This window comes from Pagrus major, chromosome 10 (assembly GCF_040436345.1).
Source record: "Pagrus major chromosome 10, Pma_NU_1.0".
Lineage (NCBI taxonomy): Eukaryota > Metazoa > Chordata > Actinopteri > Spariformes > Sparidae > Pagrus > Pagrus major.
Window position 1 is genome coordinate 19,708,323 of NC_133224.1, and position 27,706 is coordinate 19,736,028.

At 42.7% G+C, this 27,706-nt stretch overlaps 1 long non-coding RNA gene and 1 pseudogene across 1 annotated transcript in view; both read right to left on the reverse strand.

Moving 5' to 3' along the window:
* LOC141003227 (uncharacterized) overlaps nucleotides 1-4,739 on the reverse strand; it is a 42,204-nt gene extending 37,465 nt beyond the window's left edge. Inside the window, exon 1 of the long non-coding RNA XR_012179699.1 lies at nucleotides 3,763-4,739. This is a non-coding gene — a long non-coding RNA (uncharacterized lncRNA). The remainder of the gene's footprint in view (nucleotides 1-3,762) is intronic.
* An 11-nt stretch (nucleotides 4,740-4,750) lies between these two features.
* Nucleotides 4,751-27,353, reverse strand: LOC141003370 (up-regulator of cell proliferation-like; annotated as a pseudogene).
* Nucleotides 27,354-27,706: the final 353 nt, after the last annotated feature.

Genomic DNA, 27,706 nt, shown 5'->3' on the forward strand with positions numbered 1-27,706 from the left:
CTGCCCTGTCTGCTGAACTTGTAAAAGGCTACAGGTCCAGATTTCAGTTTTCGATTTTAGCTGTGCATGCTCTCAGGAAGAGCAGCTGTTCAAAGGACTTTGCATCGCATTTTATGTGGTCCACAGTACCAGATTGTACATCTTAGTTTAAACCAGAATAACCACTTTGCGGCTGGATGCTTCCACGCACCAGTCAAGTTGCACTTTACATCCGTGTCTTACGAGACTGATAAGTAGTGAGAACTTTGACAAAATTTGAGAAAAAAAATGTATTAAGTGTAATTCTTAGCGTGATGGAAGTGATCACTATATTGACAGTGAGAAACATGCGGTGCAACAAAAAATCACTGAGAGAAACAAAAAAATGGAAAAAGTCAGGGGCGGAGCTGGCGTGTGGATCTGATGGTGTTTACAGATCCTTCACTCATCAAATAAAAGAGAAATGACCCACAAAGCAACATTACAGGACCAAACAACAGTAATGTGGTAACTGATAGTGTCTTTGGTAACTCATAAGAGGAAAACAATACTCACATTTCTGCCGTCTGTCCCCGGCAATAAGCTTTAACTGAGTTAAAGCTTATTGGGTTAAAACTGAGTTAAAGCTTATTGCCGGGGACAGACGCTGTTTTTTAGGCAGAAATGTGACGAAGAGTCGGTAGGACAGACAGGATGACAGACAGGATGACAGACACTTCTCCACTATAACTGCGGTAGGCTATTTTTTTCCTCATTTAAGTTGCCAAAGACACGACCAGTTAACACGTTACTGTTTGGTCCTGTAACGTTGCTTTGCGGGTCATTTCTCTTTTATGTGATGAGTGAAGGACCTGTTTAGTTATCAGACAGTGAACACCATCAGATCGACACGCCCCGCTCCGCGCCTCCAGCTGATCCATTCACACAGACGCTGGCTCATCTCTGAGCCTCTGATACTAGAAATCGGTTAAAACACTGAAATTGCTGCATGCCAAGTTTGAATAAGAGTGGAAGCCCTGAAAACCCTACAGTAGACTACTACTGTATATTATCTACATAATAATAGTCTGTTCACATCCTCCCATCAGACACATGACAGAAAAATCACTGAAAACAAACATGTATAAACTCACTTGTACAAGAGATGGGCCAGTGATGAAATTCTCTCCGCAGTGCGGACTGCTCTTTTTATAGGGATGGGTGAAGATTCTTTCACTTTCGGTTTACATCAACAGTTGAATGATCATGTGCTTTCTCGGAAATGAAAGTTCAGCTTCCAGGAATTATCCCCATAAGACCTGCTGCAACTTTTCTCACATGGCATATTACACAGTACAAAGTTGTGTTCCCTGCTGTGATGCAGAATTCAGTTCATCAATTAGTTTGAAATACATAATGTTTATTAGAATCACACATTTTCCTGATAAGGTCAGGTATAAAAGGACCTCTGCCTGGCTGCTCCTGTCAGAGATTGTGTAAGCCCGCTCGAAGGGAGATGTGCACAATGTAAAACACAAAACAACTGACTTGGTTGTGCTGCAGGTGGATAAATGCTGTGGAACAGATGATGGACAGCAGCACAAGAACAGGTGCGCACTGTGGAAATGAGACTCTGGGAAGAGAGTGGAAAGACTCACAGCCTTAAATGTAGAAATCAAAAGGGAGGAAAAACTGATCTCTAGTAAATTAGGACATTAAAAGGCACGGCCATCTTTCTACCCACAATGTTTGCCAGGAGGACACCTTGCTACAGATGATCTGACATGTCTGATCAGATCCATGTGAACCCTTTTGTACTCACTCCTGAAGGTAAGGGGGCAGTGAGGGCTTGTGAAGTAAACCTCACCACAACACAGCTACAATGACACCACTGGAGGTGAGAACAGAAACAAAGGTATTTAGTTTGCTCTGTTCTTTTTCCTTGTCTATTTTATAAGCTAACACTGGAGGGCGCTATTGTGACAGATTCACTGCGGTCTGCCCACTCTGAGGAAAATGGATGTGTGAAGAAAAATACCAAACTGGGTGGCAGGACAGAGACAGACAGAACATCTGGAAGAGGATCAAAACTGTACATTTTTAAGTGTAAGAATCAAACAGACAAAATATTTGTAAATATTAAGTTTCTTCTTTGTTTTCCTTTTTTCTTTTCTTTTCTTTTTTTTTGAGGGAATGAATGAAATGCTTTTTTGTGACAACAAAAGACAATAGGTGCAGTTTGCCAAAAAATGGCCACTAGCGTGAGGTTTGAAATTCATTAGTGAGTAACAGAAGATGCTTGCTGCAGATCACTTTTCATGCCATTAGAAATGACTTTTTTTAGACTTTGTCTGAGCATCCTGTAGCACCATGATTCTGAACCAAGAAAGTGACTGTAGCAGACATTCATCTCCACTGCTGATGGCCTAAATGCTGTAGTTAGCATTCGCTAGTTTCCAATGAATATTACATTTTCTAATTAGAACACTAAAGCTAAAGTCTGTGGTGTCATTGCTCTTTGTTCTGGGGTGGAGAAGGATCAACTACTCGGTGGCTTTGGGAGATTTTTTTAAGCTTTAGCACACTTTTATTTTGAAATATATCTTGATCCAACTATACTCCTGATGAATCTACTGCTTGATCTGTGTGACTTCAGAGTATTTATGGAAACATCTCAGAGACTAAGAGCACTGATAAAAGCCAACCTTTAGCAGCTAACTAATGTTAAGATGGTGGAGGGAACTGGCCAGTGATTCATGGTCAGGATTTCTAAACTCAGACACTAAACACAAGTGCAGTCAATTAAATGTTAGCTCACCTCACATGTAGCAGTGTTTACATGTAGCCACTTAATCACATGTGGGACAGACACGAGGGCTTTGATACCATAAGATGCCTCACATCCTCATAGAGTAATGAGATCACACAGATGCTCTGACTTTTCCCTTCCACACACTGTGTTGCATTGTGGTTATGGAGTTTGTGTCCACCTCACAGTGATGTGATGTAGCAGTGAAGAGTTTCATGTTCGAGAGTCTAGAGATGGATTAAATGTTGAGTAAATCTGAAATGTCCTGCACACTTTCAGACTCTGAGCATGATCAGACTAAATGTATGTGGACTCACACTTAGCCTGGTCTATGGTATAAAGTGACTCACTGCACTGTTGAGGCTGAATTTCTGTTTATTCTCATTTCAACATGAACCAAACCTGCAGTCAGCCAAGCAAAACAAGATGACTCCATATCACTGAGGTTATTCAGAGATCCTGTGTCAGGTCAGTGGTGAATGGAAGTACATGGTTAACATCCCACAGTGGCAAACACACATGAAGACAGTGACACACTCAACATAAACCTTCAGCTTGGTCTCCATTGCAAAGTTGCACCTGTTGTCTTGTTTTTACATTCTTTGTTGAATTCAGAAACCCAAGACTTGAGATGAAGAAAAATGTTAAATAATGGATTTTAAAAAAGATGAAAAAAGTATAGTAAAACTAAATAAATAAATGAGGTGATGATAGTTCTGTTTACTTTAGAAGTTATTATACACTGTATGCTGTGATTCTGATCTGGGAAACATTAAAGACATTCATAGCCAGTCTGACAATTTTGTGTCTTTATTGAATCAGTTAAAGGAGTGAGTAACGTATACATGTTAACTATCACATAGAGAATGAGTGACATTTTAATTCTTTAAAAAAATGTAAATATTCAGAATCAGATACTTCACAGAAACAAAAACAAAGAGATTCTGAATTCAGATTTAGGAAAATCATTCATTAAATGCTGTTTAAAACATGACAAATCTATCTTGTACCTTGTATTAGATAAGGAACAAACTAACCTTAATCCTAACCCACTACAAACTAACCCTGACCCTGTCATGTGAAAACTACATGTTGACTGAATGATCGTTTAACACATTGAAATATTTTGCATCAGATACGTCCCATACCATGTTTTTTAAAGTTCTAATAATTAATACCACATGCAAACCGAGTGATGAATAAAATAAAGTAAATATTTGAAATCAGATACGTCACAGAAACAAAAAATAAATCACTCTTTATAAAAACAACTTCCTGTCCTTTTTTGACAATACCACATAAAGACTGACTTACTGTCACTGTAAAAGTAAATATTTGACATCAGATAATTCACAGAAATAAACAATAACAGTAAACATATCAGATATTTGAAAAAAGAAAAACAAACTTGCTTCTGTCATTTTGTTGCCTTTCACACAAAGGTAACAAATTCAGACTCAGATCAAACTGGAAATATTTTGTATGTTCTTAACTATTACATAAACTCCAAGTACACAAAAAGCTCTTAAAATATTGATGAGGTCAACCTTAACATACAGTGAAAGCAGATTATTATTATCTACTATGTTTGTTGCAATCTCAGTGAAAGATGACCAATATTTGCAATGACTTTCTCTTATATCCACATTGTAAGCCATAGTGGCAAAATGTCTACATGTACTGACAATATCTTCAACCTTGTCATCTTGTATACACTGTGACTATTTCTGATTTTGAGTGAAGAAAATCACATATGCAATTAGATTTAAAAAAAATAAAATAAAAGACACAAACAAATTGAATGAATGGAGTAAATAATCACATTAACTTTAAAAACACAACTTTCTGTCTGATTACAGCAATGCAATATGCAGTAGTATGTAATACCACTGACTCGTGTATAATGAAAAAATTTAATATTTGACGTCAGAAATATCACAGAAACAAAAACAAACTTATCATCCTTAATCAGCAAAACCTACCGTGTAAAGACTGACTTTAAAAAAAAGTACACTAAGTGTAAATATTTGACATCAGGAATTCCACATAAACAATGAAAGACTATATATCAGATATTTGACGAAAAGAAAAACAATTTTCTGTCACTCTGTTGACTTGGTTAACTGTGCACATCTTTTTCAGTGGCAATACAATGACATTCATCGATCACACAAAGATTATAGATTCAAACTCAGATCAAACTGGGAATATTTGTATGTTCTTCACATGTTAAATGACTCAGCGCATAAAATAGCTCTTGAAGATGTTGATGCAGTCAACATTACATACAAAGTGATTATTACAGCTGAATATTTTGATTAAACATGTTTATTGCAACCTCAGCTAAAGTTAAGCAGTATTGCAATGATTTTCTCTTATGTCCACATTGTAAGCCATAGTGGCAAAATGTCTACATGTACAGACAATATCTTCAACCTTGTCATCTTATATACAGTATGTTACTGTTTCTGATTCTCTACTCTTCTAAATATCTATGAAAGGTAGATGTGTACCTTTGTACATGTGAGGAATGTTAGTACTCTCATTTGATGTTGAATGTCTTTTTCAGACTCTCCTCTGCCTGCTCGTATGTGATAATTCTCCAAGTTATTGGAATATCAGCAGGCTTTGCATAATATGCTTCTGCAAACTTGTCATTGAACTTTGCCAGCACATATTTCCAGTAGTCTGATGCCTGAAGGCTTGCATCTGGAGGAATTTTCCAGTCTGGGTAAATTTCTGTGTAACGCTTGTAAGGGTGCCATTCGAATTTTGTGGCAATGGAGAAAAAACAAGCCTCACTGATCACCAAAGAAGAGCAGATGTCAATGACAAGTTTTTTGTTCCAGCCCATTTGACTCTACCCAGACCCTCTGGTCGATGTAGTGAAGTGTGGTGCTCTGTATGGTCTCTTCCTCCTGCCTCACAAGGCGCTGTGCAGAATGGACACTGTTTACCACAGCCGATCATTTGTGACAAAAGCTCCCTCTGAGGATTCACATGAAGAGATTCTAGTTTCATTTGGACTCTTGCCTCTTTGAACTTCTTCCTAAGAGCTTGTTCCAGGTCCTTCACACACTCAGTGAGCCAGTGAGCAAACTGTTCCTGGTCAGCATTGTTCAGGATCATGAAAGCACCAAGAGCATCCTGGGAAATGACCAGTTTATCACCAAGTTCCTGACAGACATTCTCAACAAATGTCTTCAGGTTGCCACTCTTTTCTGTTTTAGCTTTGTTGATAGCAATATTTATGCTGTTGATTCTTGACTGGAGATGTTGATCTTCAAACTCAAACATTTTAGACCCATTTGAGAAATGTTTCAAGATGCAATCATAAACCCATTCATTGGCATACTCCTCATATGAGCAAATAAAGCTCTGATACTTATCAAAGTCCTTCTTTGAGAGCAAATCCAGTAAAATTTAATACTGGAAGAACATCCGTGTGCTGAACTCAAACTTTGTCTTCATTTCACCAATGATATCAGGACCCAAGGAACGGTTGACAAAGTCTTCGATTGCAGGCCTCAAGCAGCGTTCTGTGAATTCTTTTGCCTTCTTCTGGCACTGGTCTCGTTCATGGAACACATCTTTAAAATCATCACAAAACTTTTTTTTGTTTTGATTCAGACATGTGTAGGGATCATTCTCACGCAGGAAATCTTCATGCATTTTCTGAAACTGGCTGGCTGCAAATTCACAGATGTGCTGTTTGAGAGGAAGCTATCTTTTGTGAAGCCACTACGTGATCTTCAACATTAAAGAATCTGCTGAGTTGGTGTTTAAACTGCTTGATAAATCCTTCCACAGTATATTTGAAAGGCACCTGTCCACAATCTTGCAGACTTTTTTGACTTAACAGTTTAGATGCACCACCGCCCCTGTGTGACAGATAGATTCTCAAGTCAGCGGTCACTCTTGCGATGACATCTGTGACCTTTTGCTTCGGAAATGATAGTTCATTCAGTGTTTTATTCCACATCTTATCAAATTTGTCATCCAGCTCTTTGTCTGTCATCTTGACTTTTTTTTGCCGACATTCTTCAATCAATGCATATACTCTTCCCTCTAACTGTTTTTTGTGATTCTTCTTGATTCTGTCAATTTCTGTCATTCCCTGTCTGATGTCAGCTGCTGCTGTGAGCTGATTGATTACAGAGTTCTCCATTTCTCGTCGAAGGCTCTTTGCACTGTTCACAAAGTCTTCTCCGTATCCTTCAACTAGATAGACGTGACCCTCTGTTTGCTTGAAGTACTCTGCCAGATTTTCAAGAAGCTTTGTCTCCCATTTGGACAACACAACACAAGCTTCACTTTTTAACTGAGTGAGAAAATCTGACATGTCAGATGTCTCCGATTTTCCAGCAACTGTGCCAAAGTTGGAAATTTTTGTTTCAGCTTCTGTAACCCAGATGTACATCTCTTTTTTGAATTCCCATTCCCATTTGTTGAATTCTGTGCACAGCCTCATGTATGCATCAGCCACCAGGCTGTTTCTGAAGCTGAAGATGAAGTTTTCATGCTTCACTGCATTCCACAGGCTTTTCACCCACTCTGTAAACTCCAAGATATTATTAGCAGACGACTCACAACTTCCTAACATTTGGATAATGTTTTTCTTGAGCTCATAAACGGCCTCACTGTACCCTGCATTGACTGGTGCCATTGGTGGGCTTCCATTCCAGAGACCAGGAACGTACCAGTTCCCAGTGTCTGGACTGTACTCCATCACATCAGTGAAGCTCTTGTCCTCCTCTTTCTTTTCCATTTTGGCTGCTGCCTGCGTCATCTCGTTTAACTGCTGCAAGAGCAGTTTCCTGTCTCGTAAGTTCTTCTCATGGGCTGAAACATCTGTCACATTCTGGTGAACAAACTGACATTTGGGCTTTTTGCCCACCTCTGTCATCCTGAGAAAAGCATGCACCACTATTTGTAGGATGTCTTTCATTTCTGTTGAGTTCTCCATTGCAATATTGATAATGGTGATATCACTCAGCCCCACAACAAGTGTTGCAAGCTCATTGTCGTGCTCGTGGCTGTTGTCCAGTTGTGCGAGTTCTGGTGACTTTAAGCCCTCAGTGTCAATGATCACCATGAAGTCACAGTTGAGAACTTTTTTAACATCGTCATTGACTCTGATGAGCAACATGAAGGCACCTCGAGTGCATCGACCACTGCTGACTGCAAACTGCACTCCAAACATGGTGTTGAGGAGAGTGGACTTCCCTGTGCTCTGAACTCCAAGAACTGTGACCACCAGTATCTTGTTCTTAGGAGACACCAGGTCATTGAGCTGAGAGAGAACATCACTCACCCATCTGAGAGGTATGTTGGATGCATCTCCATCTACAAGCTCAAGGGGAAATCCATCAAGCAACAATCCTGCACATAGTTTAGGCAGATGCTGTAACTGTTGACGTGATGGGTCAGTTTCTGGAAGGGAAAGTGAAGCTTCATAGATCTGACCCATTTCACGGAAGAAGTGTTCAGTCCCCAGTGAGCTGTTGGAAAGCTGTCTGTCAATCTCTTTGATTTCCTCTTTGTTCTCAGAATTTTTGGATTTTTCTTTGTACTGCTCCCTGAGGTCTGACAGTTTTTCCCATGACAAGTTATCGAGGTTCATTCGCATCCATGTCAGGAAATAGCATCTCTCTGTCCCTGAGCTTGATATTGCTTGGATGAAACATGTCATTGCATTTGACATTTCATAAGAGTTCTGTTTTTTCCTTAGTTTTTCTTTCTCTACCTGAAGATCATTTTTGTACTTTTCTATGTTTTCAGACCCAACTTTTCGAAGCCGAAATTCTTCCTTCTCTAAATTAGTCAGTTCTTTCCATATTTGGCCTTGCAAGGGTAGCTGAGTTTCTTTATATTTCAGGATGTCTTGAATTTCTGCAGTGATGGCATCAGCATTGTTCTTGGCAGTCTGGCACTCTGGACAGTCTTCATCAACCCAGATTTCCAGTTCATGGGCAATGTCAGCCATCTGCTCGATTCCCATCTTCATCTCTGAGCTCTCAACTACAACTCTGACTGTGATTCGCAATTTTTTGACAAAGTCTGCGTCATTCATGCGCTTAGCTTTCAGAAGGATGTTGTTGTTAGTCAAGCTCAACTTGGTTGCTACCTTCGTTAGAGCATCCTTACTGAAGCAATTGCTTTGCTGGTTTCCCACCAAGAAGATCTGTGCCTTGTGGTGTTTGTTCATAAGCAGTTCACAGTCAGCGTCCAAATTGTCAAAGAACACAAATACTGCTGCAGATGTCTGACACAAAAAAGAAAATTGTGTTACAAATAAAGCAATGTCCCCACGAAGGTTAGCTACAGCTACTGGCTCACTGAAAATGTCCATGTTTTTGTTCCCACAAGGAAGGTACCAAGAAATTTCAGCCAATCCATTGGATATTTTCCTTGGACTGTCACCACACTCCATATCACGGTGAACAAAGGTGTCATGGTACTGCTGAGAATTGCTCAGAAGCTTATTGAGGATCTCTGACTTGGACAAGGAGCACTCACCCAGTCTCACAAAAGATATCATTGGAAGTTCAGAGACAACAATTCTGTCTTCAATAAAGCCTTTGGATTCTGAAAGTGACTGAGGTCTGTGCTTTTTAACAATGTCTCTCATGGCCCAAAGCATGAGTGTGCACTGCTTTGTGTCACAATCAGGGAGCAGCAGAGGCACAGAAAACTGACACATGGACATTTTGAGAGTCATTTCCTGCTGTACAAAACCATCAGAGCACAGGAAGAGAGCAGTGATTATGTCGAGGGGGTTCAACATATCATCTGAATGCTGATTATTAAACAGATTATCAACATTCAATTCTGTCTTTCCTGATGCAGCCTCACAGGTTGACACACAACCAGATACACATTTCACATTCCTAGCTGTCACATTAACCATCATCAGTTTCTTCAGAAAATACCATGGAAGGTCTGAATTGCACTTGGCAGGTTCATCAGTGATGGTCTTCTCCTCAATCTGAAGTATTGTGCTCAGCGACAGCTTCTCTGTGTAGAGCTGCTCCAACCCCAGATACTCCAATAAGCTCTTCATTTGTGTCTCTGTGGATATGAAGATGTTTGTTACTTAAAACCAGTCATACAGTAGATGATTTCATGAAACATACAGTTGCAGGCAAAAGTTTAAAGAACATCTCTCATATCACAGCAGTTTTCAGTTCCAATGATTTCTACAGCTCTCATCTCTCTGTGATGGAATGAGTGGAACACATTCTACTTCGTCACAAAAAACATTCATGAAGTTTGCTTCAAATAAAATAAATTTATTATGCGTCTTCTGAAAATATGACCAAATCTACTGGCTCAAAAATATACATAGCCATTTCATTTAACACTTTTGACGCGTGTTTGGGATCATTGTCCTGTTGAACCACCCAACTGCACCCAAGACCCAATCTTCTGGCTGATGATTTTATGTTTTTCCTGAATAATTTGGAGATAATCTTCCCTTGTCATTATTCCGTTTACTTTTTTTAGAGCGCCAGATCCACAGGCAGCAAAACAGCCCAACAACATAATACTACCACCACCTTGCTTTACAGTAGGTATGGTGTTCTTGGGGAGAAAGGCCTCCAAACATATTGCAGGTCACTGTGGCCAAACAACTCTTTTTGTTTCATCTGACCACAGAGTTTTCCTCCAGAAGGGATTTTCTTTGTGCATGTGATCAGCAGCAAACTTCAGTTGAGCCTTAAGGTGCCACGTTTGGATCAAGGGCTTCTCTCTTGCACGGCAGCCTCTCAGCCCATGTTGATGCAAAACATAATTGACTTTGGACACTGTCACCTGCCTTTTCGCTTCATTTCAGACTTGCTTTTTGGTGGTTTTTCGTTGACTCTTAACCTGACCAGTTTTCTGTCAGCAGCAGTCGGCAGTTTGCATTTTCTTCCTGATCGTGGCTGTGCCATGCACTTTATATTTACAATCAGTTTTTTGCACAGTTGATCTTGGGACCTGTAACTGCTTTGAAATGGCTCCAAATTACTTTCCTGACTTGTTCAAACTAATAATGTGCTCTTTCAGATCTCCTTAGACTTCCGCATTGTACTGTTTGTGGCTGAGTCTAGTGAGTATATCAAACATGTCCTATTAAAATGGTCTCAGAAAAGTCACCAGCCATTATCAATCATAATCAGTCAGAAGAAGTTAAGAGGCCATGCTACAAAGAACATTTGATTCACACAACTTTCTATAATCACCAAAATGAATTGTTGAAGTTGCTGTATGTATATTTTTGAACCAGCGGATTTGGTAACATTTTCAGAAGACCCATAATAAATTTAGATTTGAAGCAAACTTCATGAATGTTTTTAGTGACAACGTAGTATGTGTGCCACTCATTCAATCACAGAAAAATTAGAGCTGTAGAAATCATAGAACTGAAAACTACCATGATATACACTTTCTGTAAGCTTTTGACTGTAGATCGGAAATTGTTGTAACTTGTTGTACATGGTTGACTCTTCCCAATTTCACATGCTTGATCACAGTCCCGGCCTGAAAATATCTGATGAGTTTCAGAATTGGGCAAAATGGCCTGATAGCACCCCCAACAAAATTTAGCAAACTTAAAAAAATCATTAAAAATCTTGCATGAACTGAACTGAAGAGGTGACTGTCTATATCTCCACAAGTCTGTCTTTAAATATTACCAAAATGGACATAGACATTCTCTAGATGGTAATTGTGATTTGATCTTTGTTCAGACTGATCAGACGGTATGTCGGCAGTAATATTAAATATCTTGCTGTGATTTGTAATGTTTGCATATTTTTTTTATTCCATTTACTTTTTAAAGAAACTTCACCAAAATGTCTGACAGTATACCTGAAACCAGTAAGATGATGTGTGTTGATTTTTTAAAACCATCACTCTCTGCTTTCAGTTACTCAAGAAGCCCCATTCACACTGATTTTCAAGGCGGGAATATTGCACCGTTGTTCCGCCTCGCTGTCTGTATGAAAGTTACAGAGGTGGAATGGGGGGACAGTTTTGTTCCAACTCTGATCCACCAGTGGAGAGAGCCGCAATCGATGCCTGTGTGTAAGGGTAAGCTGGCAGCACAGGACAGGGGTGTGACGTTTTGATGGCGTACACAGTCTGACAACAAAACATCCTTCACTGGATAGCTCTCATAATAAAAGAGAAGTGTCCCACACTTCAACCCACTAAAGCAACAGTACAAGACCAAACAACAGTAATGTGGTTGCAGGTAGTGTCTTTGGCAACTTACATGAGGAAAAATGACCAAATTTTTACCTGTCACTCTATCTGTCCTACTGACTCTTCGTCACACTTCCGTCTGTCCCCGGCAGCTCCCACAGTTTACTGGCAGTGATTATGTGACGCAATTCTGAGCAAAAAACTTAAACTCATATGTCTTCGTTGCCTTCCACTATTGTGTTGTTGCAGTCACTGTCTTTGACAACTTATATAGAAAATAAATTAATCAAAATGAATGTAGAAAAGTCACCGACCCAGTCAGCCCACCCTACTTTGGAGTCTTTGGTGAACTTCCCCCCAGTAAACAGCACCCCTCTCCACAAGTGAGAGCCAGACAGGGTCCGCTATTCACTGATGGTGATTATGTGATGTAATTTCGAGCAAAATAGATATCTTTGTCACTTTCCATGATGCACGGTGAGTCAGGCTCTCAGTCACAACACAATATATAAGAGAATCCATATGATTATAAACTGTCGGCAGAGACATTTTCAGATTTACAGGTGGAAAACGGGTGGAAACACACTAACTAAAATTAAAGAGAGTAAAGTCATTTTTGGAGCCACTTTGTAGAGTCAAATTGAAATCCAATCAACAAAAAAAGGAATGCTATTAAGAAAGAGAGGAAAGGAAAAAGATATTCAAACAGCCCCAAGTTTTATGGCAAATAAAACATCTTTTAAAAGAGACAGACCCCACATAAATAAAGACTTAGTTACCACAAACCTTCTATTGAAACTAGTAGCTATATTTGAAAATGTCTACAAACAACTGAGAGAATCTGAATCGATCACTGTATTCTCATCAGGGTTCCACAATTTCTCAAATATTTGAGGTGAAAACTTTCCATCCAAATTCACAACTGCTGTACACCCCAACGTGACCAAAAATTGCGAGGGCCCGCTCAATGTTGCTTGCTTGTTTTTTTTATATTTATGTTTTTATATATAACAAGTGTAATTAAGGGTGACACCATTTAAAACTATTGGACTTGTAGACTTGGTACGGCCAATAGAGCCAGTAGTAATTTAAACAGCTGAAATGACCATTTATGTTGCCAATCATTGCAATTTATTGTGAAACAAAAGGATTTATTTTAGCTAAAAGTTTTGCAAACTGTAACTTTGAACAACCCACAAAGAACTTTAATTCATACTCCACATTAATAGACTACATGTCACGGTGCTACTGTGGCAGTCAGGTTATTTTTCTGTTGTTCTGTGTTTTTTCCACCTCCCTTCTCCCTCACCTGCTCCTTTCCCTGTGTGTGTCTGTGTGTGCAGTGGAGAGGCACACCTGTCTCTCATCAGCTCATCACATCCTCTGCTATATTACCCTGGTCTCTCCACTACTCCGGTGCCAGATTGTTCCGTTCCGTACGGTACCTGCCTGCCCGCCCGGCCATCTCATCTATGTTTCCCTCAAAGAGAACTCTATTGCAAAATAAAATCCTTACTCCCTGACTTCCTGCCTCTGATCTCCTAAGAAAACCCCCACCGTAACACTACAAGCACAAGTACAAGCGTTTTTAAATGCGGGAAAACCTGCTAAAATTAGCCGATTAACTCCTTTCACATTGCCAGGAGGCGAGTTTGCCTTTGTGTTTCTTTTGTTCCTCGTGTCATGTTTGTCATCATGAACGCACTGGAAGTGTCACACACGTCTTGGGAATTTTTGTCTTGTGAATTTCATGTTTTATTTTGAAAAGTAACTCTCCTCTCGTTTCAGGTCACTTGCCCTTCCTCTTGTGTCACCGGTCTGACGTCTCCCCTGATCCCTGATTGTTTTCACCTGGTCCCCAATTATCCTCTTGTGCTTAAAGTCTGCGTCTGCCCGTTGTCTTGTGCCAGAGTATCATGTTCGTTCGTGTGTCTCCAGCTCCCATGGTCCATGTTTTCGTCAAGTGTTCTACAGCAGTGTCTAAGTTGGTATTCTTGTTTTTCTTTTCTCCTCTTAAGAAGAGTGATTTTGAGTTGTAATTTTTCCAGAGCAGTGTTAAAGCTAGTCTTGATTTATAGCCTTTTGTTTCCCTCTGTTGGAGTGGTTTTTTGTTGATAGTTTATATTTGTTTCCTAGAAGTAGTGTAGCCTAATTTTGTAATCCCTGAACCTCCCTTTGTGTGGAGCGCCTTTTGTTGTTTAAATTTTCATAGCTAAGTATCCTCGTCAGAGTAGATCAGTTTTCAGCCTTTTTTGTTTCCTCTTTGGAGTGATTTTCTGTTGTTTTATTTTTTTGTTCTCCCTGTCCTTCTCCCAGAGAAATTAGAGTTGATAGCCTGTTTGTGTATCACTCGATCTTAAGAGCCGAGAAGCAAATCATAGAAATAAAACCTGCTTGATCTGCATATTCCTCTGCATCTGAGTCCTCCTTTTAGTCCAGGCCTGACAGTATACTCTGGCCAGTATGGACTCAGCAGAGGCAGAACAGCTGACAGGGCTCTTGCAAGCTCAGGAAGCCCGCATCTCCCGACAGGAAGAGTTCCAGACGGCGATGGCTGCGCATATGGGTCAACTCACGTCCCAACTACACGAGCTGATTGCGCAACTTCCTCGACCCACCAACCCGGCTCCCGTAACCGCTCCGCCCACGCCCCATGCCGGAGCAGGAAGTAAGTTGGCTCCACCAGCGCAGTATTCAGGTGAACCAGGACTATGTAAGACATTTCTCATAGACTGCTCAATTCACTTCGTATTAACCCCCCATGCTTTCCCTACTGATCGGTCGAAGATTGCATTCATGATCTCGCACCTGACTGGGCGAGCCAAAGCCTGGGCATCGGCAGAGTGGGGCCGACGTTCTCCGATCTGCAACTCCCTCACAGATTTCCAGGCGGCATTAAAACGGACCTTTGATCCCGTGACGGACGACCGGGAGAAAGCACAGGAGCTGAGTGGGCTGAGACAAGGCAGCGACTCCGTGTGTGACTACGCCATCCGTTTCCGCACTCTTTCGGCAGAAAGCGGGTGGAACTCCACGGCTCTCTATGATGTGTTTTTAAAGGGGCTGGCAGCCCCGATCCAAGATCTCCTGGTCCCTCTAGATCTACCCGCAGGCTTGGACGATCTTATCGCTCTCGCAATCCGGACGGACAACCGACTCAGACAGCTCAGACGACACCGGAGCGACAGGACTGTGATGACCGGAGGAGCCCCGCCCTCGCAAAAACACAGAGCTGGCCAGCTCTCCACCGCTCCCCGTCGGAGCCGCGTAATCACCCCCCTGCGGAGGAAGAGGGGGACCCCATGCAGCTGGGCAGAGCCAGACTGATACAAGAGGAGCGACAGAGACGACAACTGGAAGGAAGGTGCTTCTACTGCGGAGAGGCGGGTCACCTCGTCATAGCCTGCCCAGCCAAGCGATCCAAGACGGTGAGTCAAATCACGGCTTCAGGCCCCGTCACACGCACTCTCACCAAAGTCAAGTTATTGCATCACACTGTCACCAATCTTGGGGCACTCATAGACTCAGGAGCCGATGAGAGTTTGATGGACTGGGGTTTAGCAGAAGAATTGGACATAAAATCTGAACTTTTAGCTAAGCCCATCAGGGCCCGAGCTCTAGATGGGAATGAACTGTTTTCCATCACCCATATCACTGAGCCACTCCACATGCAGATTAAGGACCACAAGGAGCATATTCGCTTCTATTTATTCAAAGCATCCACTCACACTCTGATATTGGGACAACCGTGGCTTTTTCGCCACAACCCCCAGGTACACTGGAGGTCTGGAGAAATCCAAGGATGGGGGGAGGATTGTATCAAAGACTGTCACCTGATTCGCATAAGAGAGGGGAACGAGTGGAAGACTGGATTTAACACCCCTAGTGGTCACTATGAGTATCTGGTCATGCCATTTGGACTCACCAACGCCCCTGCCGTTTTCCAAGCCATGATTAATGATGTATTGAGAGATTTCCTTGACCTTTTTGTCTACGTGTATTTAGACGACATTTTAATTTACTCCCCAGACATTGACACACACCAAGACCACGTGACCAGGGTTCTGAAAAGACTGTTAGAGAACAGTCTGTATGTCAAAGCAGAGAAAAGTGTGTTTCATGCCGACACCGTCTCCTTCCTGGGCTTCATTGTAGCCCCTGGAAGAGTACAGATGGACCCGGCTAAAATTAGCGCTGTAGCTGAGTGGCCTACACCAGATAGCCACAAGAAGGTTCAGCAGTTCTTGGGATTTGCTAACTTTTACAGGCGGTTTATCAGAGGCTTTAGCGCAATAGCTGCTCCCCTCCATGCTCTTACCTCCACCCAGGTGCAGTTCCGCTGGTCGCCAGAGGCAGAGAGGGCTTTCCAGGATCTCAAGAAGCGTTTCACTTCTGCTCCCATCCTCACCATGCCAGATCCACAACGCCAGTTTGTGGTAGAAGTGGACGCCTCCAATGAAGGGGTCGGAGCCATCCTCTCTCAACGCTCGGAACAGGATGGTAAAATGCACCCCTGCGCCTTCCTGTCACGTCGACTGTCCAAGGCTGAACGAAACTATGATGTCGGTAATCGGGAGCTGTTGGCAGTACACTCGCCCTAGAGGAGTGGAGACATTGGCTGGAGGGGGCCAACCATCCATTCATAGTCTGGACTGACCATAAGAACTTAGAGTATATCAGAAAAGCTAAGAGACTCAATTCTCGCCAGGCCAGGTGGGCGCTATTCTTTAACCGTTTTTCCTTTTCCCTCTCTTACAGGCCGGGGTCCCGGAACGTCAAGCCAGACGTCCTCTCTCGACTATTTGACCCCGAGCCTGTTGCCAAGAAACCTGAGAACATCCTCCCACTAACCCGTGTGGTTGGAGCGGTGACTTGGCAGATAGAAGATGAGGTGAAGCAGGCTAATGGTGGAGACCCGTCACCTAGTGGGTGCCCAGATAATCGCTTGTTTGTTCCCGTTGACTTGCGCCCACAGGTGATCCACTGGGCTCACACCTCACTGCTTTCATGCCATCCGGGAGTTCGGAGGACGATGTTCGCCATCTCTCGGCGGTTCTGGTGGCCATCCATGGAGCCGGAGGTTCGGGAGTACGTGGAGGCATGTTCAGTCTGTGCTCGGAACAAGACGTCCTCCGGGTCCCGCATGGGCCTACTGCAGCCACTCCCTATCCCCTCCAGACCGTGGTCCGACATATCCATGGACTTCGTCACGGGGCTCCCGGTATCCCAAGGTAATACCACGGTCCTCACAGTGGTGGACCGGTTTTCCAAGATGGTCAGATTCATTGCCCTGCCTAAGCTGCCCTCCGCCAAGGAGATGGCAGAAATCATGATGACCAGTGTTTTCAGGGTTCATGGATTCCCTAAGGACATCGTCTCTGACTGGGGGCCCCAGTTCGTGTCCCGGTTCTGGAGGGAGTCTTGCGGGCTCATCAGAGCTAAGGCCAGCATGACCTCGGGGTACCACCCGGAGGCCAACGGCCAGACCGAACGCCTAAACCAACAACTGGAAACCGGCCTCCGGTGCCTGGTCTCCCAGAACCCCTCAACATGGAGCAAACACCTGGTCTGGGTTGAGTATGCGCATAATTCATTGCCAACACCTGCCACAGGTTTCTCTCCCTTTAAATGTGCTTATGGTTTTCAACCCCCAGTCTTTCCAGACAATGAGTTGGAGGTATCGGTCCCCTCCGCCCATGCCATGGTCCGACGTTGCCGCCGCATCTGGGCAGCGGCCCGCCAGGTGCTGATCCGACAGGGAGATCGGGTCAAGAAGGCGGCAGACCGAAATAGACGGCCGGCTCCCGCATATCAGCCCTGTTACAGCCCCCGCCGTTACGTCCCGGCGCGGGTGGGTCTGTGTTTATCCCCTGTACCTCTAGGTGTGGCTGCCAGCTGGGGACGTGCGGCAGGTGACGCTGGAGCCTGGGAACCGGACTGTGATTGGTGCGACCCGTGCTGCACCCTCGCTCGGGCCGACCAATCAGCGGGAGACAATTGCCGTGGCGCGGGCATTTAAATGGCAGCTGCCTGAGCATCGAGGCGGCTTTGTTGTGGTGTCTCGGTGATGAGCTTGCCTCGGTTAAAACTACTCTCGTGTGTTAGATCGTGGAAAACGGTGGAGGTTGGTAGTTTGATGTATTGGGACTGGGCAGGGTTTAGTTGTTTATTCTGTTCACTGATTTTCATCACGAAGATATTCCTTTGTTACATTCACTAGTTAGGGGTGCTGTTTGATGTGTATTTTGTTGTTTAATAGTAGATTAGTTAGTGAGGTTTTTCTTTCCCGTTTTGGTTTTCCAGTTAGAAGATTATAGGCTCTGTTTAGAGTTCTCTTTTTGTTATATTTGTTTGTTATTTTGAACAGCACTCGTGCGCCCTCAGTTCCCTTTTACCTCACCTCCTTTAGTTAAGACGATCTGAAGCTTCATTTAATAAAAATCCTTTGTTGTTAAACCTTGAAATCTGGTTCTTATGTTACTTCCTCATACCCCTTTGCTTAAGGTCGTAACATAAATGGGGACTCGTCCGGGATACATTTAACTACCCGAGAAAACAAAGGAAAATATTATTTAAACTTTCAGATTGTTTTGTGTTTGTCATGTTGGTAAAAAAAAATAAATAAAGGATGGCGGCGTTTGACGTGGAGGCTTTTCTGACCAACCCCTCGCTCGATCAGATTGATAAATGTAAGAAGAATGAGTTGGCACAGATAGCGCTCCACTTCGGTATCTTGTCTGCGAGGCACTTAAGAAGGAGCTGAAGGCTCTGTTAGTTGGGAAATTGGTGGAGTTGGGTGTCCTGGTGGCACCCGGATCAGTTGGCCGGGCCTTGTCTGAGGAGGGTGCCCTGAGCGAAAGCGAGGGTGACCCGAAGCCTGAGGTGGAGCCTCAGGGTGCTGTGGCTGCTGGAGGAGGAGAGACAGGGGCAGGTGAGCGGCTGAAGACGCCGTTCACCCTGCCTCGCTATGATCCTCTCTCCTCAGTTAGCTCGGGGTCTAGAGACGAGGCAAGGGTGAAAGTCCGTATTGCTCGTCTCCAATTAGAGGCCCAAGAGAGGAAGGCACAGCTACAATACCAGCTTGAAGTGCGAAAGCTGGAGATAGAGGCTGACAAAGCCGTGAGGCTGCGCCAGCTGGAGCTGGAGGCGCACGCGCTGCGTGACTCTGCCGGTGCTAGTCCAGGTACGTTCCCACCCTCCACCAGTTCAGATAAGCAATTTGACATCAGTAAGCATATTGCTTTAGTGCCTCTTTTTCGGGAGGCCGAAGTGGATAACTATTTCGGTGCTTTTGAGCGCATAGCCTCTGCGCTGCAGTGGCCCGTTGAGGTTTGGCCACTGCTGCTTCAGTGTAAAGTTCACGGCAAGGCACAGGAGGTTATATCTGCGCTCTCCTTAGAGGAGAGCTTAAATTATGAATCTATAAAGTCTGCCATATTAAGAGCCTATGAATTGGTCCCTGAAGCCTACCGCCAACGGTTTAGAAACCATAAAAAATCTAGTCAGCACACATTTGTGGAGTTTGCTCGTGAGAAAAGCACACTATTTGATAAGTGGATTGCAGCATGTAAAGCTAACGATTTCGTCTCTCTGCGTGAGTTGGTGCTTTTAGAAGAGTTCAAGAAGTGTTTGCCTGAGCGTATCGTTACTTATTTGAATGAACAAAAAGTCGTGTCATTGTCCTCCGCTGCTGTATTAGCTGATGAGTTTGTGCTGACTCACAAAACCTTATACTCGGCGGCTCCCGTGGAGGCGTCGCGCGGTACCCGGCCCAGGCCGAATAGTGTATCTGATGGGCCAGGTGCCAAGAACGAAGAGAGAGAGTGTTTCTATTGCCGTAAGCCGGGCCATATAATAGCGAATTGTGTAATGTTGAAAAGAACAACAGCAGGGTCCTAAGAGTAACACTCTGCCAAAAGGGGTGGGTTTAATTCAACACCGAAAGGGGGTGGACAACGTGTTAGCGGATACACTGTCGAGATTTTGAACACTGGCGGGTTTTTGTGAAAAAAAGGGGTAATTTTGTGATTAACAAAAAAAAAAAAAGTATATATTATTTGTCTTAAGGGGAGGGGTGTTACGGCCCCCGCCGTTACGTCCCGGCGCGGTGGGTCTGTGTTTATCCCCTGTACCTCTAGGTGTGCCCACCTCCTTTAGTTAAGACGATCTGAAGCTTCATTTAATAAAAATCCTTTGTTGTTAAACCTTGAAATCTGGTTCTTATGTTACTTCCTCATACCCCTTTGCTTAAGGTCGTAACAGCCCGGACAGAGAGTGTGGCTCTCAGCCAAGGACTTGCACCTGAAAGTTCCCTCCAAGAAGCTGGCACCATGGTTCGTGGGTCCGTTTCCTGTCACCAGAGTCATTGGCCCCGCAGCAGTACGCCTCCGTCTGCCTCGGTCCCTCCGCGTACACCCGACCTTCCATGTCAGCCAGGTGAAACCATTCAAAGAGAGTCCTATGGTTCCAGCCGCCACGCCCCCCCGCGCCACCCGAGGTAGTTGATGGGGGCCCGGTGTACAAGGTTAAGCAGTTGTTGGCGGTACGCAACCGGGGCCGGGGCAGACAGTACCTAGTGGACTGGGTAGGTTACGGACCGGAGGAGAGACAGTGGAGTGGACACCTAGGTGCCAAGACATTAAGGATTGTGGGAGCTTGAGTCCATAGCTTTGCTCTCTAATGGGGCAAAGGCATGTGGTCTCCAGAGGAATCCATTCATTGTTGATCTCAAACTGAACTCTGTGGATGCCAACACAGTAATTTTCAACCTGTCACTGCTCCAGTCTGTAGTCCACACGTTTCAAAAAGACAACCGTTATCCCTTTCTCTGAAAAGACTAAATCCATCGGCATGAGAGTCTAGTAGCACTCAACTCCACCATCATAGAGCTTTATAGCCCTCAGCCTTTTGATACCACCACAATACCCTCCATCTCAGTGTCAGCAAAACAAAGCAGATGACTGTGGACTACAGGACATGACATGGAGATGCAGCGGTGTTGCTCAGCTGCTGCTGCTCATTTGCATGTTTGTGTCCACATAGGCAGTGTTGCTCCTGCAGTGCAGCTCCTGCCTGCTGAATCTGTTTACATGGAGTTTGCCTTTGCTAATTATCAATAAATATGATGACATGATTTACCTTTACCCCCAATGAAAGAGCAAGAAAGCAGGAGTGTGTCGTATCTTCTGTGGTGATGCAGTTGAAGATGTTTGAAGAGAAACTCCGCCGACACTGTCTTAGTTGTATAACAAATTTATTACAATAAGTTCAGTATCGTATACAAGTAACACTTTACTTGGAGAGCCTCCAGCCGAATAATGAGACTCTCCCGAACGTATACAGACAGCTCCTTAAATACCGAGTTTGTTCTGGTCAATCACTTAGTTACCACATATGGTTTAAGAGAGGGACAAATAAGAATAGAAACACCTCTTTTACGAAGCCACCATATGTCTCTCCAACTCTGACCCAGGACTTCCAGGACCTTGCTGACCTACCATTTGGTATATGTTTACCTTGACCAGCTCTAAATCAGGAAGGCCCAAACAACAGCTAACATTCCAATATACTCTCCTAATACAAACCATCTATATAAATATGTTGCATCTAACAGCAGACACCTCAAGTGTGAAAGAGAGGGAGGGAGGGATGGAAAGTAAAAGATAGTGCACAGTAAAATAGAAAGGCAAGACTGTCTCTGGATGAAGCAACGCAGCAGCCTCGTGGCCCTTTGACCAGATCCACCTCAAATTTGGTCAGAAAACCAATGATGATGCATCACGCCAAAAACTGACTTTTGTTGGACAGCATGGCCGTAGCAACATGGCACATTTCGAGGTTTTCCTTATGAAACAGGAAGTTGTTGTATCTTATACATGCTTTATCCAATCTGCCTCAAACTTCATGTGTTTGTTTAGAGTTATGAAGACAACTTCATGCATATTTTTGCTGGTAACAGGACATTGCAGGTGCTATACTCTTACAAATGACTCCAGGCAGATTAAACAGATTCACCTCAGATATGGTCAGAGAAGACTCGAGAGCCTAACAATGTTTCTGTTCAAAAATCTTTTTTTTTGTTTGTTTTTTTCATCAAACAGCATTGTCATGGCAATGTATTATTGGCCATGACAGTTATCGCTGAGGGGCTTGGGATGTTTGAAAACTTGCAAAACTTGGAACACATGTCAACAGTAGAAACACTAATGTTTGATGTGGGTCTTTGCATTTGGACAAATGACAAATGGACAAATACCTTGATAGCGCCCCCTACAAAAATTTAACAAAGTAGCTCTCACTCTGAGTTTTACTGATGTAACTGAAATTTGATAGGCAGGAAGTAGCCTTCACCCATGTCCCTGGCTATTTCGTTTCAAGGACTCATTTGTGCGGTGTCCAAAGCACATGAATACTGAGAGCCAGCAATGAGGCCACGACTGCCACGCACCCTAACGTGTACAAAGGTGGGAGGGCCCACTCAATGCTGCTTGCAGCTTTAATTATGGTTTTGAGTTTTCTATAGTATTTCTAACATTGATCTACATCAAGGATCATGCAGGTGTAGCTTGACATTTGTTATGAAATAGGGACTTCTATCCATCAATAAAGGCCCTCATGGATCTGTGATATTAAAATATGGGTTTACTCATCCTTTACTTTACAGTAGCACTACACACCTACTAGTGACAGTATTGGTAAATGTCACTAAGGTATTACATACCATCTCTGGTTGTCAGGAAGAAATAAGAATACACTTAATTTTTATACATTCTGGATGTTCATGGTACCACATGCTGTCATACAGAATTCAGTGACCATCGATCAATGTCTATACAAACCCACATCGCCCTGAGAAGTTCTTTGTTGTGGACTACTTATGTGTTTGATATCAATAATGTCACTTTTTGAGTTTTTTCTGTAGGACTGTATTTGCTTTCATGCAATATATTCCTGTCATTTGATCCTCGTGATAGAAACGTGTTTATTGCTACTGTAGGAACACATGTCCATCGCCTCTGCATTACACTGAGGCCCTGTTTTTCTTGTTAACTCTTTTCATCTGGATGAAGATTATTCACAGGAAGAAGCCTGCCATCTTATCTCCTGGCAGAGAGGACAGTGTTTTTCTTTGTTCATATATACTTCAGATGAGGACACTTTCAATTAATTTACAACCCAAAGCCTTTGGATGAACTTTCTCTCCCTTCCAAACAGATAAATTCTTCCCACAGGTCATGTTGAGTCCTCTGCCAGTTCACCAGGAGGGACGAACGAACTGGTCATCAGAAGGTGTCAATATAGAGTCTTTACATGTGGAAATTAAGTAACACATCGAATGGCTCTCATCCCCTTTGTTTTACTGTATTTCTCTCCCCCTTTTGTCTCTCTCTTCCTCTCTAACTTCTAATCCACACGTTAGAAGAGAGGACACTGGAAACCTTCTGACTTGTTGTTCTATGCCAACACTCCCATGTCTGTTATTTACGACACATCTGGATACTATCTGTGGGACATTCCATTCAAATGGCCTCTGTATTCTGCCAGATTTCAGACCATTTCTAATTAACCATTAAGTCAGTATCTCACTCTCTTAATTCTAACCAATTAAGAAACAGTAAAAGACGTTCATAAAACTGATCTTTTTTCCGTTTCTCTACGATTAAGATTGACTGAGATCAAGTTTTAATGTTTAATCTGTACTGTGTTCGGTGGAACCACAGCACCTCCTGATGGTGAGTCCTGGTACAGTTGGACGAGAAATATTCTGTTTAATATGTTCATGGTTATAACCAGTAAATGTCTCTGATATGTCTTTGTTTAACAAGTATTAAGCTAGAAATATGTATACATAATTTTAATCACGTCATAATCCTTTTCATGATAGACAAAGTACATCTATTAAGCCATGGTGGGATTCTGTGAAAGGTGAAGCACGGTTTAGTTTAGTGAGTTTCTGTGAATCTTCACACCTCCACTAAATCTTGGAGACAAAAGCCGGTAAGCCCCGCCCACGACATGCCTGCCGTTTGGAGATAGAAAAACAGGGAGACATCGCTTCTCTCGAGTCCAGTTTTTAGTTTTTAGTCCAGTTTGAGTTTGAGTTTTTAGTTTAAGTTTTTGTTTTAAGTTTTTCTTTTGTAACTTATTTTTTAAGCTCTTTACTTTACTTTGAAACACGCTCCAAGACAGCGATCTCAGCAGAAGTGCTCACGCGTTGATTTTTCTCACTTTTATATTTTTCGCAGTATTGATTAGCTTCTTTTATTAAGTTTGTACCAGAACGAAGTTCTGTTTTAATTTGTTTTATACAGTTAAGTATCGTAACCTGCTTTTGAAGAAGTGAACTTAATTTAGATTATCTTGCATTAACTAACAACGGAAGATCCGCCTGATCAACGTATCATCCTCAGTTATTTTATTCAAGAAGTTAGATTTAGTTTACAAAGTCAGAGCCTGAGAACCACTCGAAGAAACGAAGAAGAACATCTTTATCAAAATCATCATCACGACACTACAGCAACTTGCTGTGTCCGAGACTGTGCAAGCGGTTTCCAACGAAAGACAGACTCTTTGACAAGCCCCCATCACTCGCTAGCGGTACCATCCCGCTGGGCATTGAGCCAAGATCTGCACCGGATCGGTACGGGACCAGCTGCCCTCTTCCTAAGACAACGGACCGAGGTGCCCAACCGACTGATACCGGACGAGCTGACCCCCGGCCATTGGACCGGGACTGCCAGCTAGAGCCGCAAATCACCCGAGGGAATCCGCTGCCGCGGACTCCGCAACTCTGCTAAGAAAGTAGGCTCTCCATCACTCACAACAGCTGGATTCACACATGATACATGAGATGGTGTCTAATGCTCTGGTTCTGATCTTGTAGCTTAAGAGAAATTCGGTTAGGGTCTCGCTAGTATTAAAATTACTACCGTAATATTTAAATGCTTCAACCTAACTCGTGATCTCACCATCAGCCCATATTCCACTAATAACCCATTACTTAGTTATTTCACATTTCCTGTTACCTGTTGTTATTCATTTAAAGTGCCATTTCATTTATTTTACCTGAATTATTTAGTCAATAAATATATTTAACCGTATGTCGTTGTCTGTGCAGGTTTGTTTTTAATGTGGAGAACCGATGGATATGTGTAGAATTCACTACTTCATTTATGAGATTGAATAAATTGATCTGAAATTGATTAGAATTGATACAAGTTAAACTTGTCCAGTCGAATTTGATTAATTACCTCCGGATTATTCAAATAGACAAAACAACGGAGGTGGTGCCCCATTAACGAGTGTTTTATTAATCGCCAGTGATTAATAAATTACATTTATTATTAGTGTATCTCCTACACTACAAAGCCTGTGACTTTATTTAAAAAATGCATTCTTCATTATTATTTCAACTGTGATTTTCTTTAACTTACTTGTGTTGGCAGATGTTACAGCTGGCTTGCTTCTTCTTCCATTCCTAAGTTGTGCAGAAACCTGCAGAGAGTAACACACCCCTGGACTCAGGCCGCTGAGAGTCAGGTTGTTTGTGTCCGTTGTCATCTCTTGCATAATTTCTCCCTCGCTGCAACAAGTTACAAGGAAACTCTCCACTTTACCAGCAGGGGGATCCCATCGCAAGGAGAGTGACTCGCTGCTGACCTGATAGACTGCAATCTGCACAGGAGGGCTGGGCTCTGTGGGAATAATGTAATAGTTTCACTTATAACTGATAATTCATGTTCTATAAGTGTTTGCCTGCACTTTGAGGTGCAGCTTGACTGCCAAGCACAAGAGGTGTGGTAAAAGACAATGACACATATAATCACTTCATGCACTTTGAAGAACATTTTACCACCTCTTTATTCTGAAATTAACCTTCATAACATAAATTATAGTATACTTAACAGAGTCATCAGTGAGTGGTATACCAAAGGAAACAGTCTCCTGACCAACACTAGCCTAGCAGGATTCCAAGGAGCGTTGCCGTTGGTACTGTTGGATTTACCAAGCCAGATGTAAATGTATGTAAATTAAATTAAAGTCTCTAAAAAGTCTGATAGAGAAATCTTCTTCCTTTGATCTGGAGTCACATGGATTCATCACTTATCAGCCACACCTGTCCTGAATGGCCACTAATAAAGTGCTGTACACAGGACATTTGTCAGGCCTGGACGAAAATGAGGACTCAGATGCAGAGGATATAACTTTAAGCACACTTTATTGAAATCGGCTCCTTCTTTGAAGAGTGACAAATGAATGAGCTATGAAACACTTACTATCCTTTCGAAACCTGGCTAAAATATCGGGGAGGAATAACACTTCCCAAAAGAGGGAAAACACACATAAAAAGGGAGGGACAATAACACTAGAAACAAGGAAAACAGAAGACTAGACTAGAAATCAAAACTCTCACAAGGAGGAAAACAAAAAGGCTAGATTAATAACACACAACGCTCCCGAAGGAGGAAAACCGAATCTAAGAAAACAGGACAAAAGAAAAGGCTCACCTAAACAGGGGCTCTACTACTATCTAAAACTATCTAACAAAAAATCACTCCGCAAGCGGGAGGACAAAAAGCAGTAACAACAAAATACAAAATGAACACTATACTAGAAAAGATTATCAACAAAAAATCACTCTTAAAGAGGAAGCAGAAAACAACTTACGTGGCAAATAAATTCTCTTTGGCAAAACGGACTATGACGATGATTAAGGGCTTGGGTGCACGGACAAGGACGAAACACTTTGGCACAAGACAAAGGGAAGACGCCGACTTTAAACACATGAGGGAAATGGGGAACAGGTGGAAACGATCAGGGATCAGGTGAGACAATCAGACCGGTGACACATGAGGAAGGGCAAGTGACCTGAAACGAGAGGGGAGTTAGATTTCAAAATAAAACAGGAAGTAACGAGACAAAAACCCAAGACAAGACAAACCTCACCGCGGTGTGACAACATTAAGTCATAAAAAAAATGGATGATGGGTAAAAGGTCATTTAATCATGATTATACAACACAGGGTTGCATAACGAAATGGAAGGTCATGGAAGTTCAAGTGCTCCATGCTACATAGAGTACAGAAAATATAGGCCAAGTTATTTCTATACTAATATACATATACTTGTCCTGTTTCTGTTTATCTGAATTTGTGTCAGGTTGCTGCAAATAGCAGCAAGATGATGGTGATGATAATGTGTTTTCATATTAAAAGTTAGACAAATGGGAAACACTGTGCATCAGCTTTGATTTGGGTGTGTTGAGCATTGAGTTGTGAAGTGAACATTGAGGCGCCAACTGGTACAGAATTCAGCAGCTAGGCTTTTAACTGGTTTTAACAGACAACATCACATTACCCCAGTCCAAGCTTTGCTTCATTGGCTCCCCGTCCATTTTAGAATTGATTTTAAGATTTTACTGATCACTTTTAAAACACTCGTGGGTCTGGTTCCGACCTATATAGCAGACATTTTAATTCCCTACGAGCCAGCTCGCAGCCTTAGATCCTCAGACGGGGCCCTTCTAACCATTCCAAAGTCGAGGCTTAAAACCAAAGGTGATCGTGCCTTTGCCATCAGGGCCCCTCAGCTTTGGAACCCCCGCCTGAGGAGATAAATTTAAATAAGGCTAGCAGGATCGGTAACTTTTTTTAAATCACTTCTTAAAACCCATTTTTATAGGGTGATGTCGTCCTTTTGTCATCCTTTTGCTTTTGCTCCTGTTTGAGTTTATTAAATTAATGTATT